Source organism: Lolium perenne, chromosome 6, assembly GCF_019359855.2.
Source record: "Lolium perenne isolate Kyuss_39 chromosome 6, Kyuss_2.0, whole genome shotgun sequence".
Lineage (NCBI taxonomy): Eukaryota > Viridiplantae > Streptophyta > Magnoliopsida > Poales > Poaceae > Lolium > Lolium perenne.
The window spans coordinates 27,531,853-27,537,852 of record NC_067249.2 but is presented as its reverse complement, the minus strand read 5'-3'; the positions used below and the strand labels follow the sequence as shown (position 1 = coordinate 27,537,852).

Here is a 6,000-nt window from a genome sequence, read left to right as displayed (position 1 = left end):
CTGGTGTCATGGTCGGTCAATGGCAGTTTCTCCTTCTGTGGCATACTCATGATATTTTCACATTGCACTCAATGCACATTCTTATTGGTTTTGCTTTTGGGTAGCAAATCCAAGCATGCACATACTGAAGGTAGATGACAGAATTTCCATGTTCAGGTGTAACAAGAGTAAGAAAATAAAATTCAAATGTTTACTTTAAATTGCAAATTATGTACTGTATGAAAATACCAAACTAATGTAGTTTCAACAAATTAAGTAATAGTAAGAATTCAATACATAAACAACGTACTCATTCTATTTGATAATAAAATCATGCCTTCTTAAATGTCCAAATTAAAACATAGTTGGTTCCTAGCTGGCTAACTGCATCCACTTAATAGTATCTACTGGTTATAAATAGTAGGCAAACCCCAAATCAGATAGCACAGAGTGATCAAATTTTAAATTTGCACAATTAAATTTTGGCAATTTTCACATTGCAATATCAATCTGGAATCATAAATAAATCTAAGTGATAGCAAATCAAGAAATTGCACTTGTAGTTCTTCATTAAACCAGTGAAGTAATACAACTCAGCATAATCAGAAGATGATATACTTCAATGGGGTCAAACATGTATCTAGTATAAGAACAGGAAGATGTAGGAGAGAAGAAGAAACTGTACGTCTCATTACCGTGTCCTGATGCTACTATGACTTTGATAGTTCAAAAAGTCTGTGAGTGCACTCCAGGGCACCAACGCCAGCCTCACCGTCACCTACCCCGACATCTTCCTGGCTCCTGTCGATTTTTTTCAGCCATCATCCCCTGCGAGGGCCGATTCCAAACGCTCCAGCCAAAATATCAACCTGACTTGCAAGAAACTATTGTTGGTAAAATTTAAGGAGATATATCTCTCACAAACCCTTAATGATTCTTATTAAATTAACATAATTTATTTTTTAATCACAAATAGAACTACAAGCAGCAAAATCAGTGAGACAGATTTACATTGGTGGTAATGAGTAATCGGCAAAAATAGGGGTACATGTTCTTTAAATTTACAATGGTAAATCTAAGAACTTTGCTTTATTCGACTTAAGATTAAGATTGAGTATAGAAGTTACGATCCTTCTATTGAACTAAGTGACACAATATGGCCTCCAATGGTAGAAATGAGAACGCTGGAACATTGTTAGTAAATCCTGATATAGAAAAGAACTGGACTATTTCTTTACATTGAACCACTTCCAGGACATAAGTTTGGGGACAGGGTGGCGGCGGTATGTGGGGGAACTGTATCTGGGCAGTCGAACCCTAGCTTCGCTCGGGAATCCTTTCTTGGCTTGGGGACGAAGCGGTATGTAATTACTTGGTAATGGCAGTGGTAGGTAACGAAACTGTGATTTGGTGCAACATGAACTAAAAACTCACTGGCTCTAACAAATCAAACAGTTCTCCTCCATGCCACCATGGACAAAGGTGGTCATGTTTCCCCTTGTTTGTGATATGATTTCATATTCCAAAAGGGATATGATCTTATATTCCAAAATCACAGTTTATGCTAAACCGAGTTCTTGGCTTACTTGTTGGCTCAGAATCCCTTTATGAAGAACCTCACATTCAAATGATGAAAGAGACCATGAAGTTCTAGTTTTATGTGTGGAAGTGTCTGCAACTAAGAAAGATATAACACCAACCACCATGCAATTCACAAATTAGAAGTTCAGATTCATAAATACAATAATAAGCAGTAGCCACACATACTGCCGGACAATTCATTCGGCTATGAGAAGGATTATACAAGTGCAGGACTTCCTAAATTCAGTACTCAGAAAAGCTCAACAATCTGATTCTAAAAGTACAATTTCCGAAGATTAAAAAGTGTAAGTGATTAAGCAGCAAACCAGAACGCATAGGACCAGAGGCAACGGCAGGAACCAAATCCAACAGGGCATCAACAGGACATCGGTGATCCAGTTCACGATGCCTCGACCAGCCCTAGCACCTACCCTCTTCTCTCGTCTGGCCATTCTTACTGTCAGAGCAAACGTTGTATCAGAATCAGAAAACACAGTTGCAATGAAGTTAATCAGAAAAAAACATTAACTATTAGAACATCACATTAAGGCTATAGAAAGTATTTTAAACTTCACAATTAGATCAAAGTGTATAATCTGAAAATAATAGGTTGCTCTTACATACTCCTGGTCTGCAAAAAATTCTAGTGCAGCAATTCTCTTCCATCTCCACGTTGTTGTCATGTAAATTGTAAATCATATAAGCAAATGTGTCTCCATAACTCCTGTAGGAAAATGAGAAAACATGAGAAGCAGCAAGGAAGGCCTACATCCATAGGAAGGCCTACATCCATATAAGGAATAAAGCAGCTATTAGTCCCCAAAACCTGACGTACGTGCTGTGATGTTTTTTTCTGGGCTGGGCAAAGGATAATGCTAGATGGTACATATAAAGACTACTCATGTTTTTCTTGGGTACTCATCCACTGACAGCGTATTATGCAGAGCCATCAGCCTCATCAGAATAGAAGCCCAGCACGCGCGAGCTCTCAAGTGCTTTTCATGAAGCCAGCGAAGCTCCATGGGCAGCTGCACAAATAAACAATTTTGGGGATTGAATTGTAAGGGGAACCGACCAATTCCTGCCAGTCGTCACTGGCGGCCACACTATTCTAGAGCCACGCGTTGCCACAATTTCCTCTCCAGACCGTCGACTTATTCGATTCCAGTGAGTAATACCATGTCCAATTACTTCATCCTCCCGGATCCCCTTCTTTCCTCTAAGCCATCTTCAAGATGGATTTCAACCATTGAGTCTCAAGGCAAGCTCTCCCGAATCCGCCAAGAAATCAGTTAATGTATCCCGTCGATGCGCCAGCGAGCTCCGAGCCGCCACTGCCAGCGGAAACGCCGCACCACCATGGTCCTCCCGCCGCTGTGCCAACGACCTCCGCGATGTACTGCCATGGCATCCGGCCTTCCGCCTCGTGTTCACATGTCTCCGAGCGCTTGACTGTGGGTGACGACGCCAGGAGCCTCCCCATTGAGCGCCCGTCGCGGAAGCATCTCCAGCGGGGATCGAGGGGAAAACGCAGAAACTGTACGGGAAGGGCCGAACAGGTCCAAGGGCTGGGCGGGCGTCACGGTCGCAAAGGCCCGTGGACGCGAAAGTACCACTCCACCAGCGGAGGAGGTGGCCGTCGCCTGTGGCTGCAGATCGATGGGGTGGCGGCGGTATGTGGGGGAGCGGTAGCTGGGCAGTCGAACCCTAGCTTCGCTCGGGAATCCTTTCCTGGCACGGGGACTGAAGCGGTATGTAATTAGTTGGTAATGGCAGCGGTGGGTAATGAGATTTGGTGGGAGGGCATAACGGTCTAAGAAAATACGTAGGACGAAATCTTCAACCGGAGGAAACAGAACCAGTTCCTCCTTTTTATATACTAGCAAAAGTGCCCGTGCGTTGCATCGGAAAAATAAAAAGTTAAACACTTCAATGAATCATCTGTGGTGACACTTCTCCGTTGTACCACCATAGAGAACAGTGGTCACGCTTTCTCTTATTTAGTGATGACCTAAATGATTAACATGTCATTGGCATTGTCATAGAAAACTATTAAAAATTTATGTACATATGCGTATAAAAATGCAAAAATTATCTCCTATACAATGCACAAAACGTACGACGCTTGAGTTCAGGCGAGCGGCGGCAAATGTTTTTCCACTTCCAGGAATTGAACCTTTGTAATCTCGTCGTTGTTTTGTATAATTCGTGCGGACCATTTTTGTTTGTACTTCGAAGGATTTATGTACTTATCGGTACTAAAGCTACAGTCTATCTATATTATTTATGTGTACTTCTTGATAAATGTTTTAATCATTCTTCTGGACATCCTCCCTATATTTGTGGACCATCCACCATGATGTGCACTTCCCGGTGCCTCTTTTTTACCTCTTCGCCACGATTTCGAAACCTTCCCAAAAACGAGAGCTACACTGTGATGTTGAATATTTTATATCCTGCCGAATTTTCTGAAAAATAACATGTAGCTCTTGATCCCTAACAGATGTGTACGTCCTACACTGAATATGTGTGTGGTTCCCGATATAGAATATGGATATGTACATCCTACAGTGAATATATGTAGCTCCCCGATATAGAATGTGTACTTTTAAATAGCATTACAATTATCTATAAGTAACACACAAACATGTTTACATCGATGAAAACACCACTAAAAAATTAGTAGGCACTTTTTATTCACAAAACGAGCTTGAAACAAACAATTTTTTAGCTCTCACAGACATTTCAACAAACGTGTAAAAGGCATACTGCTGCCACCAGCGCGACCATGCGCTGCAGCTCCCTGCACCTCGCTGCAATCATTCACCATGTTTAATTATCTGACACCATATATCTCCTTTAAACCAAACAGCGGTACGACTGCTTGTTGATTTTTTAATTGGCTTGCTGATACTATACACAACCTGAGACATATATGAACCGGTGGAGCTTGCTGTATGTGGGCAGGGTGGGACTTAGGGCGTGAGAAACATATATGAGAACTAAAACGCTTTCAAAAAATAGAGATATCAATCTAGAATAGAAGAAAAAAGAAGGACTAAAATGAGAAATTTTCGAAGGGATAAGACTTCCTGTGTCTCCCGTTCTTTCTCCAGCTCAATCCCGTTGGAAATCGATTAGCCATGGCTGGCAACCGCCGCTCTCTCTCCCCCTCGGCGGCTCACTCCAGCTAGCCCCGCTTCTCATCCCTCTGGATTCTCCTCTTGCTCGTCTCCCCTTCAACAGGGCATCGACATACCGAGCATCCCCTATCTCTCTGGTGCTCGACCTTGGATCGCCGCCTTCGATTCTCTATAATTTCTGATAATCTCTTCTTCCTTCTCTGCGCTTCCTCTCTGCGTTCCTCGGAATTTTTATTCGCGCCAATCCCACCGATACCCACGGCATATTCGAGCTTCCCCGTCTCTGAGCTCACACTCTGAATTCCTCTGATTTTCTATTCGGGTCGGCTCCTCACGCAGTTGATCTTGGCGCTTGTCTCTCTATTAAATTGGCCCATTAGCTCATGTAATTGCTTGCTGATGATTAGAATTTCTGAGCGTATATAAACTGGATGAACTCGATATAAAGAATCGATGTGGGACTATTGAACAGAGAATATGAATAGACCCTCGTTTTTCTTGGTCGGAAACCACCCTATTATTTTAAAAGCCCAGATTTGATAGCCAAATTAAAGCCCAAGAGCACTTCCTCTGCGGCAGCCGCATCAGGCATGCTTTAGCGCTAGGCGGACAAAAATCCCATCGAGCAAGGAGGCCGAGTCCTCGATATGTGGTACAGCTCATCGCGAGGCACTCGATCGAACGGGACGCGGCTCACGCGCCCCTGCCGCCTTCTAGAGGAGGCCGCGCTCACCTCGTGCACGACGGGCGACGCGCGCCTTGAGCTCCCGTGCCGACGCGCTTCCCTGCAGCCTCGACCGACGGGTCGTCTACCGAAATTTATGAAGTGAACCGGTACAGTGGCATTTGTATGTATTATGCGATTTGGTGGGAGGGTAGCAAAAGTGCCCGTGCGTTGCACCGGGAGAAATATACTCAAGCGTTAGTCCAAATCATCCGTGTTGACACTTCTTCTCTTTCTCACCATCGGCGATGATGGTCACAATTCTTCTATCCATTACGAAGATAATCAATCCTAAGAAAATTAGATTGTAAGCCCTTGTTGTATTGACTTATAATACAGAGACATGTAATTATTGTGGATGCAACCATTACATTTTTATTAAATATATGAATCCAAACAAATTTAAATCTAGTACACCCTTAATATTCTATAAACCATTTTCAAATTTTGTAGTAAAAAACCATTCATACCACTTAAATTTTTCTCAACAATCTAGGAAGCTCCAACATAGGATGGTCAGCGAAAATGTCTCTCTCGATTTGTCCACCTTTCCACTTGTACAGTTCCTATTTG

At 42.8% G+C, this 6,000-nt stretch overlaps 1 long non-coding RNA gene across 1 annotated transcript; it reads right to left on the bottom strand.

Moving 5' to 3' along the window:
* Positions 1 to 1,756: 1,756 nt before the first annotated feature.
* LOC127309755 (uncharacterized) lies at positions 1,757 to 3,272 on the bottom strand. The gene is made up of 3 exons (XR_007857314.2): positions 2,396 to 3,272; positions 2,185 to 2,284; positions 1,757 to 2,017 (listed from the first exon to the last, which is right to left on the bottom strand). It is a non-coding gene; the product is annotated as an uncharacterized lncRNA (long non-coding RNA).
* Between the last annotated feature and the right edge of the window lie 2,728 nt (positions 3,273 to 6,000).